Source organism: Pinus tabuliformis, chromosome 7 (genome assembly GCF_031772625.1).
Source record: "Pinus tabuliformis cultivar Carrire ecotype Pingquan chromosome 7, CPIR1, whole genome shotgun sequence".
Classification (NCBI taxonomy): domain Eukaryota; kingdom Viridiplantae; phylum Streptophyta; class Pinopsida; order Pinales; family Pinaceae; genus Pinus; species Pinus tabuliformis.
Window position 1 is genome coordinate 21,319,820 of NC_142293.1, and position 15,901 is coordinate 21,335,720.

General features: G+C 41.0%; 1 pseudogene; it reads right to left on the reverse strand.

The window, feature by feature from the left end:
- Window positions 1-624: 624 nt before the first annotated feature.
- LOC149244925 (nucleosome assembly protein 1;4 pseudogene) lies at window positions 625-1,668 on the reverse strand (annotated as a pseudogene).
- Between the last annotated feature and the right edge of the window lie 14,233 nt (window positions 1,669-15,901).

Sequence of the window (15,901 nt, forward strand, 5' to 3'; positions counted from 1 at the left end):
AAGCTAGGGGAGGAATACTTCGAAACGCGTTAATTTTGGAGTATGGCCTATTCCCTTGTTGGCCGAAAAACAGATTCCCAGTTCCCATGCCACTAACCGCAAGGTTAGTCCAACCTTGAAAGGGATTACTTCTTTGTCTTGTAGCGGAAAAAGGAATAGATCCTATCGTTGGGTTGGAATGTGGTATATGACCACTTCCAAAAGGAAAACCCTGAAATGAAGCTGACCCACCCATCATGGATGTGGAGGCATTGAAAGGAACTGACGGAATACCCTGTGAATGGGTGCCAAACGGGAAGAATCCAGAACTAAAAACATTGGTTTGGGAATTTCCACTCGTAGAAGGAATGGAGGTAGACCCAACTAAAGATGTGCTAGAAAAAGACCCAAATATGATAAGAAATGCAGAAGACAGAAGTTTAGACAAACACACGGGAGCTCACAGGTGCAGATCACCAGGAGCTCCCTCCAGCAAATGCATTCGCTTCACTTATTCATTAATCATCAGGAATTAAATAGATACATAGGCAAAAAACAGATTCCTAATTAATAGGAACTGAATGTCAAATAAAGAGGAAATCATAACTAAGTAACCTATTCTCCATTAATTTCTAACATCCCCCCTTAATGGAGAAAGGGATTTTTAAACACACCTAAAATGTCCCTAAACAAATCAAACTTCAGTCTTCCTAGTGGCTTAGTGAATTGTGGTTCCTGTGTGGGAAGATCAACAGCAGTTGTAAGCCTATTAATAACCTCCATAGAGTGCAGGCTCATGTCCATATTGACAAATACTTTGAAATAGTCTGCTATATGTACTGAATTCATCAACTTCAGAAGCACTTCAACAAAAATTACAGGATTGTTTTCAACCAATTCCGGGAGACAACGTGGAGACAATCCACAGTGATAAACAAGCTTTGGATCAGCTTCAAGCTCCATGAGGACTCTCTGTTGTTGTGTAGGCGCAAGTGCTCCTTTCTTTGGCTTCTTCTTCATAAGCTTTTGTGTTAGATTTTTTTCCGGATACCAGTCAATCTCTGTCCCTATTGCCCGCTCCAAAATGGGTTCATTATCATCAATCATGTGGTAAGTCTTTGTCAACACAGAATTCTTGAAAAATGGATTCGTGTCAAAGTAAAAATCAATCTTGAAACCCTTGGGGTTATCAATTCTGCACCACTTAATATCCTTCAGATACTTCAAAGCACCTTCATCACGGTCTGTTATCTGTACAGAAAGCACTTCGTTGGTCTTCATTGCAGTGAGCCAAAACTCGGGAACTCCTTTTTCTTCTTCTCTGTTCTCATCAGTTGAAGCATTATTCTCATACTCGTCCTTACTTTCAACATCATTGATACCATTTACAATTTCAAAACGCTTTGCATATAGTGGTTCATACAACTTCTGATATTTAGCTTCCAACGCTGCTCTTTCCTCAAAGAATTTTTCTTCAAGTTCATCATGCTTGCTCTGAATCTCTTGCAAAGCTGACACTCTGTTTTTAACAACGGGTGAAAGAGAATCAAGAAAACCAAATTGCTGTCCAGCAAGATGTTGCAACTTATCGTTCAAAGCATTGACCAAACCAGCACGGTCCTCAGCACTTAAAGCTGCAGAACCAGTAGGCAGGGCGGAGCCGAGATCTGCCATGCTGTAGGGCACGAGCTGTTCTTCAGAGCCCGCAGAGCGACCTGCATCTTCTATACACAGATTTGCTTTAGCAATAGAATACTCAGACAACCCAAGATATGATTCCAGAGCAGACAACTGTTTGTCAAACTGTCCGGCGCCATCCTCTGTTTTGTAACAATCGTCTGTCCCACCATCGACCTCAATAGGGGTGTCCACAGGTTTGGCCTTAACAACATCATCGATCGGCTTAATGTCCACAAAGGCAGACTCATTTCCGTCTTCACATATAGAAGAAACTTCTGAGGTATTTATTTCTTGAGCCAACTTGTAGAGTCTGTCTTCATTTGCAGACTTATTTGACGTCATCAAGGCTTGCTGAGGCATACTTTTCACATCCAACTTGTAGAGTCCTCCTATGCGAATACCTGTAGCAATGGGCTTCATCTGATCCAACAAATCTTTAATAATGCAATAAGATTTAAAAAATTCTACCTTGAGGTCCTGATCTGTAATCTTGGACACAGAAGTCAGGTTCTTCTTAATGCCAGGAACATACCACACATCAAATATATTCTTGATCTTACCATCAGGCAGAGTAACAAGGACATCTCCATGTCCCTTGATCTCGTACCCACTATTATCTCCAAGATAGACTTTTACTCCAGTGTTGGATTCTTTAAAATTTCTGAACCATTGCTTTTTACCTGACATATGCGAGGAGGCTCCAGAATCCACGATCCAAATATCTGATTCATCCTCCTCAATAGCAGTGTCACCCTCGGCCATAAGTAGTCTAACATCCAGATTCTGATCTGGGTCTGTATCTGCATCTGCATCTGCCAAATGACCTGCATGCCTTTTCTGATTGTACCTCTCTTGATTTGCCTTCTTCTTGCGGAAAAATTTAGCAATATGGCCTATCTTACCACAATAAAAACATTCAGGAGCAGAGTCATTTCTATACGAGGTCATACCTTGTGGTGTCATTTCTGATGTGTTGCCCCTCCTCTGATTAGCCATTGCTCTCCCTTTTGGCTTGAACTTTGTTATCAATGCAAGATCTGGATCTTGAGGCTTGAGAGACAACCTCCTTTCCTCTTCATGTAGCAAAATTCCAGTAAGCTCTTCAAAACTTGGAGGCTTTTCCCTTGCATTCAATCCAGTTATAAACATCTGATAGTCATCTGTCATACTGTTCATGGTGATTGTCACCAGATCATCATTTTCCACGATTTGACCGATATCAGATAGTTTATCTTTAACTTCCTTTATCTGAGATAAGAATGATGAAACAGACTCATTCTCCTCCATCTTGATTGATAGGATCTTCTTCCTGAGGAACAAGGTTCGGTTGGTGTTCTTGATTTCATACATGTCTTTGAGAGTTGTCCAGATCTCATTCGCTGTCTTGCAATCCCGAATATGAGGGATGATGCAATCTTTAACTGACAATTTTAGTAGGACCCTTGCCTTCAGCTCCCTTTTCTCCCATTCTTGAGTTGTTGCATTCGTTCCACCATTTGCAACAGTTGGCTTACCTTCATCACCGATGACAATGCTGTAGGTATTCTGACCTTCAAGCAAAGTCTGAAGCTTGAATTTCCAATTTATGTAATTGGAACCATCCAATTTGCTGCTTTCATTTAAATAATCTGCCATCTGAGAATTCATCTTGAAAAAAAAATCTTAAGGCAGAGGCGAAGGCCCACTTTGGCAATCAGTAGCAACTCCTCTGGCTGGCCTGCAACAGCGAGTCCACTCTGTCACGCAGAAGAGTCTATCTTGAATCTCTTGAATCTTGCTTCTTTCCTAACGGTTAAAGACAAATCTGGCAACTGGACAAGGTTGGCTAGCCAACCGGCCTGCCTTCTGGTGACTCACACCGACAAACGAATGATGGTGACCGAAAGCATTTTGAAACCCTCAGAATTCCAAACGCTCAACTGAGGGAACATATCACATAACCTTCTTTCTTGCATTCTTGAATTTTCACAATCAGAAGCAAACTCAAAACTTCAACTCAACGGCAGAATCTTCCCTTCCTTATTATACAGAGCAACATACATCTCCAACTCTGAAGCCATTGTCATAATTTCTGCAAGTTTCATTATATCAACATTGCCTCCATACCTGCAACTCCAACAAAAGCCCTTCAATTAGAAACCCCAATTGATCGATCACTATGAATCCCCAATTGACCGATCATGGCTCTGTTCATGACTGTCGATCTGTGGATCTCAGCCACTGTGCAACCTCTGGAAGGGAATCGTGACCCCCCCAGATATCAATGGAGCCGCCACCAGGATTTACTCGACTCACACAACCCTTAAATTAGCAACCTTTACACTGCATTGAAGCAGGTCAACCTGCCTTCAGCTTCTTTAGTCAATAGCAGAAGCAACCTTACAGTCAACCTTGGTAGTCACTGTAGATTGATCAACGGCTCCTCGACACAGGCACTCACCACATGCTGTGCGCCTAGTTCGATTCAGCCACGCAGGGCCACCGACCAGCCACGACAGCGGGCTCCTCTGCTAGGCGACCACCAAATGCCACGATCTGCTCCTATGTTTGGCGATCGGTCCTGTAACTCCTCTACGCGCGGGCTCCTCCAGCACCATGGAATGTTGTTCTCCACGACCACGCACAGTCCTTCACGCACCACAGTCCTTCAGCCACCACGCAGCCGAATTTTACGGCAATCTCACTTTGATCCCTCTGCGATCCGTCCTCCTGGTGATCCTAGCCTCCGCACCTCCTGATGATCCGACCTCCGTATCTCCTCCGATCAACACAATAAAACCGGTCTCAACTATGGCCTCCTTCACACCAGATCTCCGCAATCACGGAGACAGTCACTGCCATCATTCAGCTTACAATATCAGCAACCCTGAAGCTCTGATACCATGATAAGAAATGCAGAAGACAGAAGTTTAGACAAACACACGGGAGCTCACAGGTGCAGATCACCAGGAGCTCCCTCCAGCAAATGCATTCGCTTCACTTATTCATTAATCATCAGGAATTAAATAGATACATAGGCAAAAAACATATTCCTAATTAATAGGAACTGAATGTCAAATAAAGAGGAAATCATAACTAAGTAACCTATTCTCCATTAATTTAACTAAGTAACCTATTCTCCATTAATTTCTAACAAAATAAAGATGCAGAGGGGATGGAAATAGTTCCTCCCCCTTGTACAGATGTTGGAGTCTGCATAGTTGTAGCACTTGTGGTAGAAGCCATGCTTCCAGTAGTGGTCATCGATGGTAAGTGCGTAATATGACCTGGACTTGACGGTCTATGCATTGGAGTCCCAATGTATTGTAATACGTCTGGATGGCTAGAAGGTAGGGGAGAATTCGGAGCCGCTAGCGACTCTTGGAGTTCTTCTACCTCTATGTTATCTTCCGATTGAAAGAGAACTCGAGAAAGAACTGGAGTGTTCCTCTCTTGTTCTGTGGAAGTACCAGGACTGTCTTGAACACTAATGCTCCTGAGGGGAGGGTCAATCCCCGATGCATCAGCTGCCACGGAATGAAACCGACTGGCAGTATTACCTCTATGCCTTCTAGGAGAAGGCTCTAAACTTGGTGGTGAAAGACCACGAAGTCTTCGAGACCGTCTAGGCGATCGGTCAGCCACTTTGAATTTTTTAATAAGATCTAATTAAAGACTCAAGAAAAAATTAAAGCTAGGCCAACTAAGAGCACAGAGCACACACTAAAAAGTCCCTAAAAGATGTCATCCAGTCAAACAACTTTCAAGTATTTCCGCTTCGGGTGATGAGGACCAGATGCCAAAATATAAGAAAGTGAAGTAAAGGGGCCTTCCGAAGATAGCCTGGGATAATGACGGCCCAGTCCTACCAGCAAAGGTAATAGAGGAAGTTACGCTGACCTCCTAACAACAGCCTGCGCTGGTGCAAGCCCCCAAACTTTGCAAGGGTGCCCTCCAGTAGTACTGTTGAGAGTGATACAACGTCGACCTCAGGTGCCAGAGGATTCCCCTCCGGAGCCACCTATGTAGATCCCTAGGAGAAGCAACTAAAGTTACCAACTCGTGTCAGAAGCTAGGCGGAACAGTCTTGAGGTAAGATCCAACAAGTAGGAGAGGGGGTATCTCTCTTCCTTATCTTCAAAAACCCCCGTGCTTAACTCCTGGATCTGGAGCTTTCTTGGTCTTCCTAACGCTATTGGATTTTCACTCACTATTCAGACTCCTATTTTTGACAATTTAAATGGCCTTGGAGAGTTTTCTCTCGACTCGCCTAATCCAAGGCCCTAAATTATCCTAAAACTTGTTGGTGTGTCTAACTTGACAATTATAAAAAAGTTTTAGTGTATTTTAATTAGCACTTGTTTTTAAATGGGTTGTTCTTTAAGTCAAGGGATAAGCGGAAATGAAACTTGTGGTGTTTTGACGCAAAAGAAATTAATAAAAACCAAACTATATGCAAATGCACTTGTTTTTGTTCTTCTATGAAAGAAATTTCTACTAGGTTCAGAGGAACTTCTAAGAAAGCAACAATTTTTTCTTTTCTTTTCGTTTACTCAAGCTTCACACTCACAAAAATTAACAAAACTATTGATGCCCTAAAAAGATGCACAAATTTATCCTAATGCAATGAGTACATGCTGATGCAAAACTTAAGACTACTCTAAATCAAGAAATGAAAGTAACTTGTTTATCAATACTAATTTTCCACTTAAAATGTTTAGATGGAATATGAGTTGCTAATGCTCATTTTTGTCTCTACACTAAAAGCAAGTTTCAAGGCAAACAAAAATGCACTTTCATTCACAAAAAGAAACTAAATCAAAACAAAGTTCAAGAAAGAAAAACCAAGTTTTCAAGAAGTTTTCTTCAAAAGCAAAAACAAAAATGTCTTTTCAAAAGTGCTCTCAACAAGACTGAAACCTTATGATTGAGAAATAAGCAATAAAACACTTTGCAAGTTGACAACACAAAATGGATGAAAACTCAACAAAAAAAATGTGTTTCAAGATGCTCTTAACAATCAAAAGCAGTAATAAGAGCTTGGCAACAAAGACCAAAAGATCAAAAAGACAACTTTCAAGAAAGTGTCAATCAACAACTTTCGGAAAGCAAGAAAAGTAGATGGTCACAAAGATGTAGTTTTGACATGCAAACAAAAAGGTCACCAAAACAAGATTTGACACAAAGATTGAGATCAATCTTTCTGCCCTGGAAGACCAGAGCAGCCAAGATTCCTAGCAAGAAATCTTGTGTGCTTAAACAAAAACAATGACGCTTGCAACAAAACAAAACAAGACCAACACTTTCCACAACCGGAGAGAGTTTGAAATCATGTACTTGTTGTAAAAATAAAGACTGACACAGAAAAGTAACTGTTCAGGACAGATTCAGACCAGCAAACAGATCTTCAGAAATAAAAATATTTGAAAAATATTGAAAATTTTAGGGTATACGCGACTGTGTTAGTGCACAGCTGTGTGTATACGCTATTCTGATCAAGGAAACCTGCGTATACGCGGGTTGGCTTGAGGAAACATGCGTACATACGCTTCTGTAAACTAGAAAAACAACGTATATAACAGATTTCAAGAAAAAAACAAAAAACAGTCTGAAGAAACTGATCAAACTTACAATTCAAGTTCCTAGAGGAATAGACTACTCAGTCACAGCAAGCAATCAAACAGTTGAGCCCTGATTGGCTTGAAAAAACCCAAACGAGGAACAACAATACTGTTGTCCCCAGTGGAGTCACCAATTCTGTTAAGGGAGAATGTCCCCTAGGGTCTTGGGTTAATACCCTAGTAGAGCGGGGGTTATCTATAAAGAAAAACAAGCATTCCACACAGCCATGATGCTAATATAAACAAACTACGCGAAGAGGGGTGCACCTGGGGGTCCTTTGTTTGGGAAGATCCAGCTAGGGTCCAAACCCTCTTGGAGTTCCTTTTGCTCCTTCAACCTGCAAAACAATCAATTCAAGAAAGTACAGCAGTATATGGACTAAACATCATAAAGAAATCAACTTCATAACATATTGAAAGGTAGTTAGTTATGCAATTAGAACAACCATTCATATGTAAATCATAACATTGATATCATAAGCATGAAGAAGATTCATATCAGGAACAAGGCAAGTGTTTCTTTTATTATAGATAACTAAAGTACAAAAAGGAATGATTTCACCTGAGTCTTCCTTTTGCAAGCTCTAAGTGGAACCGTCCTCTGGATTTGTCCAATCTCAAGCCTTCAGCAAGGTCCTTCCATAACTCACTCAAGGATATCTCAACAAAAAGACATCATAACTCAAGGAAACAAGGGTTTCCTGTAATGGGGGGAAGTGCTGGAAACACAAGGATCTTCATACCTAATCTAGGATAATCTCAACAGAGTGATTTTTCTCTCTATTCTCTCCTCCCTTTGGCCTTCCCATTGAAGCCTTTTTATACTTCTCCCAAAATAGTTTTAAGTTGGGAATTCGTTGGGAACAGTTGGGCCACAGGCTCTAATAGGTAAACAACAGGTAAAACCCATGATCTCCGCCAGAAATTAAGGAGATTTAATTTTTTTAAGTGTTTTAAGAAATATACGCGGGTTGGGTATACACAAACCCGCGTACACATGCGTTTAGCTCAGGGCAATGTCGTGTATAGGGAGTAAAACACTGTTTTTTAAGTATTTGGACCAGGTCTGGAAGGAGGGGTTGCCCTAGGCCATGAGTGCAGCATCACAAACATCAAGAGTGAGATTTGGAGCTATAACACTTGCAGAATCCAAGGACCACCCTGCCAAGCAAAACCTGCTTTAGGTGTCTCATATTGAGCTCCTTCATTGTAAATTATCTGCTTAAGACACAATAAAATAAGGCCACCACTAAAATCTGGAGTGGAGATGTAGCCCTGGAGGATAGGGTGAACTCCTTATTAAATTTCTTGTGTCTTTGTGTTTTCTTACTATATTTCTCTGATGTCTTTCCATTTAAATGTCTGTGTATTGGAAATCCGATCGATCCGTTGCTTAAATAACACAGAACACACACCAGCACATGAGTCTGTAATACCTTAGTTTAATAAATCTTTAACTGTTGTCACTCATAGGGTGAATATCAGATCACTTCCACACACCAGAGGGTTCAATTGGTACCTGGTGATACCCAGACATCAAGTCAATCTTGCTGAATATTTGGTCCCTTTGAGCTGGTCTAGAAGGTCATCAATTTGTGGGATTAGATACCTATTCCAGATAGTGATTTCGTTTAGCACCTAATAGTCGATACAGAGTCTCCAGGTCCCATCCTTCTTCTATACCAACACAATTGAGCAACCACGAGGTGATGAACTTGGCCTGATGTGCCCTTTCTGCAACAATTCTTGAATTTGCCTCTTGATTTCATCATTCTCTAAAATAGATCATTGATAGATCATTCCATTGGGCAGTGGTGCACCTCGGGCCAGATCAATGGAGTGCTTGACCTGACAGTGTAGAGGTACCCCTGTGGGTGAGGTTAAGATGTCGTTGTTCTCCTCCACGATTTTGTCCATATGCTTTTGTCTTGTGGAGGATACCTGTCTGGAGGCCATGGCCACAATCTTCTTCTTTCTCTGAGGGAAAATCATAAGGAAAACAAATTTCCCATTATGGGAAATGATCTTACTACATTGCTTCGCAGTCATCAAAGAGACGATGGTAGGTAGTGCTACCTCCGGTATCTTGTACAACTTATTGCCCAAAGTAATAATAATAGTGTGGGGCCTAGACTCATACACAGCATGTCGCTTCCACAAGTATGGTTGTCCTAATAATACATCACAAACTTCAAGAGGATAAACATCACACAGTACCTCATCTACGAAAGGATTGATGTTTTAGGGAAGGTAGCACTGTTGGTTGACGCAGAAATCACACCCTTGGTGAAGTCACCCGATGGTGTATGGTTGTAGGTGTGTTGTGGTCGGTAGGCCCAGCCGCTTCACGACCTCTGTTGAAATGAGGTTTTTTTGGCTCTCATTTTCGACAATGAACTGCAACAGAGAACCCTTCATCCACATATAGGAGTGGAAGAGGTGCTCCTCAACCTCTAGATCTTTGAGCTCATTCTTTTGGATCTTGGTGGTGGCAATGTTGGCACTAGGCTCTGTGTCAATAATCTAATTCCATTTGTCATTCCCCTTGTCGGGTTCTGACTCAGAGTCAGAATATGCATTTGATTCGGAAGTCGTCATCTCGGCCACTAGTGACTTCTTGGCCTGACACTCACCTCTATTGTGAGTGTGTCTCTTATGGAACTCACACCATTTCCCTGTGTCCTTCTTTGTCTTCGTGGTGTTTTTCTTTGCTTGCAACTTCGGCAGGTTATCTTAGGTTGCCCCGCCTTGGATTTGTCCTTTGTTATATGGCTTGGGAGCATCTTTCCCTTGCTTTGGATTCATAGATCCAAAGTCTCACATCTTCTGTTTAAAGTTTTGCTCGATCTTAACAGTGCATCGATAGATAGTGCCGAGCAAGGAGATTTCCAAGAATTCCATCTCATCCTGGATGTACTTGTGTAGAAAATCGTGAAACTTGAGTACCAAATTCCGCTCAAAATCCTTCATACCCAACTTCGTGCGAAAGGTATGAAAAATATTTGTGAACTCTGGCACATCTTGGTCCCTTCCCTACCATAGCGTGGTCCGCTTTATGTATTTATCTTCATAGCTCCTGACAAGGTAATACTAATCTTTGATGGTGTCTCAGAAACAATTCCATGCAGGTGCGGCTAAGAATAGTGAGGGTTCACTCTCGTCCCTCTTCTCGCAGTAGGTTTCCCACCAATCCTTGATGCGGGGGGGGGGGCTTTGAGGAGTCCAAAAGTAATATTTTCTTGATTGGAAAAGTCATGAATCGAGAAATATCCTTCTAGCAAATTTAACCATTTATCTACAGCATGCACATCTATCTAACCCTCAAAGTTAACTTGTACCTTAAAGGGAGTGGCTCTCCCAGAGTGGATGTTGGAAGAAGATGCGTCGCTTGTGGATAGCGGCCAAAGGATCTGGGAAAAGTTGTCCATCATCATGTTCCTTTATTGCTCGATGGCTTCTTCGATAAATATTTTGAAAGGATATACTACTCCCTTTTCTTTCTTTTCTTCCACCATGGGAAGTCGTCAGGGTTTGCGAGATTGGTCTTGCAAGGGTTCAACCAGTTCGAGCCCTAACTCCTTATACCCCGACTTCATTGGGGACATGCAAATAAAAATAGAGAAAGAGTAGATCACTCCGATACCACTGATCTGTACTTAAACATGAATGTAAAAATTACATATATAACCACAATACAGAGATGCAGAGATGTAGCAGAAATAACACTTCATTTCATTAATATCAAAGAACTAAAATATGCTTACAAACAGAGTGGAAATAAACTAGCTCAGGTGATGGTAGTTTATCTCTGAGAAGAGATGTGGCAGTTACATGCCTCTTAACTGAGTTATAATGAGGCTCAAAGGCCTATTTATTATTGATAAACAATGGAAAACCCTAAACATCCAAAAACCTAACCCTAGGAGATGAAGCGCCAAAACTGTGGGCCTTGTTTGGGTAAATTGGTACATCAACTTCTCGGGGTCGTAACTCTGGCATAAGATCTCCATTTGATGCGTACAATACCTCATTAGAAAGATCTATCCAAGGAATACAACTTTCAACTACAAACATGAGAAACAACTTTTGCTTGTTTTCCAAAACAAACATCGTTCAGGGCCTCAAAATAGATCCGGAAGTTCAAGACCCAAAAAACTGCCAAAAATAGTAAATTTTTCTACAATTAAGGAAACTGAAAAACTGAAAGAAAGAGTTTATCTAGGTGGATATTGGTGACCACCCGCCTATTCCACCTAGACCTCCATTTGGTTTCATCTGTTTCCTTGTTTATTGCAGCATTTACTATTTTTAGCAGTTTTTCGGGTCCTGAACTTCCGGAGCAGTTTTGACCCCCTAAACGGTGTTTTTTGGAGGTCCGCAGCAAGCCCAGTGTCGTACGTAGGTTCTTGCTACAAATATTTTAGTACTCAGAGAGATATTTCCAACAAAGTATCGTATGTGCCAAACCAAGATAATATAACCAAATTATGACCCCAGGAAGTTGGTTGCCCAACTAACCCCAATGGGCCCACAAACTCTTGGCGTTCCATCTCCTGGGGTTAGGGTTTTGGTTGTTTAGGGTTTTCCCTTGTTCAATCATAAATAGGCCCTTGAGCCTCATTGTAACATAGTTTAGAGGCATGTAGCTGCCACATTTCTTCTCAGAGATAAGCTACCATCGCCCGGGCTAGTTTTATTTCCATTTTGTTTGTAAGTATATTTTAGTATTTGATATTAATGAAATGAAGTGTTATTTCTACTGCATATCTGTAATTATGGTTATATCTGTAATTTGTTGTGTTCATGTTTAAGTTTGGATCAGTGGTATAAGAGCAATTTTCTCTTTCTCTATTTTTCTTTGCATGTCCCCAACGAGGTCGGGATTTAAGGAGTTAGGGCTCGAACTAGTCAAACCTTTGGAAGACCAGCCTCAAAAATATCAACGGCCTCCCATGGTGGAAGAGACGAAATACCCTACAAGAGATCTTTTCAAAATATTGCTTGAAGAATCCCTCAACCGATAGAGGAACGCGGAGATGGACAACTTTGCCCAAATCCTTCAACGGCTACCCAAAGACGACGCATCTTCTTCCAATAGCTACTTTAGAAGTGCCACACCCTTTAAGGTACAAGTAAAATTTGACATCCCCATATTTGAAGGTCAGATAGATGCGGTCACCATAGATAAATGGTTAAATCTGCTAGAAGGGTATTCTTTTGTTCATGATTTTTCTAGCTAGGAAAATATTACTTTTTCACTTCTCAAAGCTGCCCCCCACATCAAGGACTAGTGGGAAGCCTACTGTAAGAAAAAGGATGAAAGTACACCCTCACTATTTTCATTCTCACCCACTTGGAATTCATTCCGCGATGCCATCAAGGAGCGGTACTACCTTATCAATAGCTATGAGGATAAATACATAAACTAGACCACGCTATGGAAGGGAAGGGACCAAGACGTGCCTGAGTTTACCAATGTTTTTCATACCCTTCGCATGAAGTTGGGTATCAAGGATTCTGAGCGGCATTTGGTACTCAAGTACCGCAGCTTCCTACAAAGGTACATCCAGGATGAGATGGAGTTCCTAGACATCTTGCTCAGCACAGTGTACCAATAAGCTATCAAGATTTAGCAGAAGTTTAAACAAAAGAAGGTAGGGTGACCTAGGACAACCCACCAAAGTCGCAAGAAAAGAACAACACCATGAAGACTGTTATAGATCTGATCCAAAAATATATGAGAATAGAGAATAACCCAATAATAACAAGATAGAAATAGATAGAAATGATTCTTTATTAATCTCAAAACCCTTAAGGTAGGGCAACACCATATATTCACTCCTTAAGGAAGGAGAACACTCCACAAGCCATTTGCCTGTTCATACAATAATCCTTCACTATATTCCTTGACATGGAGTCTTTAGCCTCTATATAGGCCTCACACATACAATACCATGGGTCATTACCATGGTTCCCTCATACCATCAACTAATACCATGGGCCCATTACATTATTATTAACTACTTGTGGTCCCTTACATGATATGGGTTAACCACCTTATTTATTACTATGGCCCATCCCATTATTACATTATTACCTTGGGTACCTCCCTTGGTACCCCATATTACCCCCCTAGGTATATAACATTCCACCCCCCTAAGCATGTTTCGTCCCCGAAACATGGGAAGAACACAAATAATAAGATCTACTCAAAAGAGTAGTCCACTGGTACCATGCACGTGCATCTAGCCATCCAAGAGAAAGGTGAACCCTTGATCTCGCTGGTGCCTCGCTCGCTTGAGATGGAAGTTGACCATGGTAGCTCTTCTATGTGGATGTGTAGTAGGTGGATCTTCGCTCCTCTCGATCTGTCATGCGGGGGTTGTGGCTAATTGGTTTCCATCTTGATGGTTGTCTTGCAGGGTGATGTGGGTGATGATATGTTGAAGTTTTAACCCACGATGGCTTTTTCTTTACTTCACCCTGCTGTGGTGGCTGTTGTGGTGTCTTCTTTTTCAATATGACTTCAACCACTGAGCCCTCCTCTGATGTATCATCACCTGTAACCTTTTCTTCTTCAGCCTCTATTTGTGTTTGATTGTTGATCATCAAAGGCTCATCATCTGATATGTTAGTCCCTGGAACATCTTCTGCTTCAGCCTCCATGTGCTCTACCTGTTTATGGATGGAAATATCCTGTAATGTAATTTTCTTCTTTTTATACCATAGCTTCAGGAATTTCTTCTGCACATTAATATTGATAGTACCCGCAGATTCCATCCAAGGATATCCCAAAACAACATCCATATTATCCATCTCTAAAGTATAAAAATCACCATGCAACACATACTTATCCATAGAAATCTTCAAATCCTTATACACTTGAACATCCTTATCATTCACCTGTGTGTTTTCAATGTGTTTTGCTAGAACTGGCAATTTTTTTGCCAAATTAACATTGATAAAATTATGCTTGCAACTAGGATTTATAGACACAATGATCTTCTCCTTTTGAATCAATCCATGAACCTGCAATAAGGAGACACCAGTAGAAGATAACCCCTTACGTGGCTCATTCTCTTTTTTTCTAGCACGAGACCATTTGTCTAAAAGGACTTTTTCAAACTCTGCATCTGAGAGTTTGGTCAACTGTTTGTCATCAAGTGAGAGATACCATTTGTAAGCCTCATCTTTGAAACCAAACCACACTGAATCCCTCCAATTTTTTGCCCATGCTGACTTTTGTTGTTTTATGTATTTTTAAATAGTAAGACCATTATCTTTCCCTGTAAAATATTGCTTGCTAGAAGCCATGAAAAGGGTTTTGAAAAAATTCACTCACTTGGCGAAAATTTAAAGTGGCCACAGTTTAGTCAATATTGCTCAGAATATTTATTATGACCTATTTTCGGAAATGGAATGACCATTCTGCATCTGCCCATGTGATAGAAATCCTGATCTAGGCACTAGAATTCCAAATCTGCGCTGCAACTCTCCCGCCGTCACCAAAATTTCTACAAAAAAGAGCTGATTTTAGATCAGCGATATCTCCCTCATCCGGACTCCGATTCGACTGATTTTTTTTTTGAAATTGGGTAATTTTTCTCAAACAATTCAGATCTACAATTATATTTTGTAGATCTTGCACTAGGACATCTAGATCTGCGCCACAAACTCGCTGTCCTGAAAATTGTCTGCAACCCCACTAATTTTTAAATCAGCGATATCTCCTTCATCCGGACTCCGATTCAACCGATTTTTTTTTTTGAAATCGGCTATTTTTCCACAAAGAATATATATTTACAATTAGATTTTGTAGATCTTTCACCAAAACGTACAGATCTGATCTGCAAACTCGCCACCCAAAAATCCCTACAAAAAATAAAAAAACAATTCTCCACTGTTTGCCCAAGAAAGTGCTCTGATACCACTTGTTATAGATCTGATCCAAAAATATATGAGAATAGAGAATAACCCAATAATAACAAGATAGAAATAGATAGAAATGGTTCTTTATTAATCTCAAAACCCTTAAGGTAGGCCAACACCATACATTCACTCCTTAAGGAAGGAGAACACTCCACAAGCCATATGCCTGTTCATACAATAATCCTTCACTATATTCCTTGACATGGAGTCTCTAGCCTCTATATAGGCCTCATACATACAATACCATGGGTCATTACCATGGTTCCCTCATACCATCAACTAATACCATGGGCCCATTACATTATTATTAACTACTTGTGGTCCCTTACATGATATGGGTTAACCACCTTATTTATTACTATGGCCCATCCCATTATTACATTATTACCTTGGGTACCTCCCTTGGTACCCCATATTACCCCCCCTAGGTATATAACAAAGACAAAGAAGGAAATGGGAAAATGGTGTGAGTTCCATAAGAACTCCATTCAGAACACAAGTGAGTGTAGGGCTAAGCAATCACTGGTGGCCGAGTTGAAGGTTTCGGAATCAGACGCATGTTCTGACTCTAAGTCAGAACTCGACAAGGGGAATCACAAAGGGAAATAGATCATTGATGTGGAGCCTAGTGCCACCGTGGCCACCATCAAGATTCAGAAGAATGAGCCTAAAGATCCATAGGAGGAGGAACGCCTCTTCCACTCATAGATGTG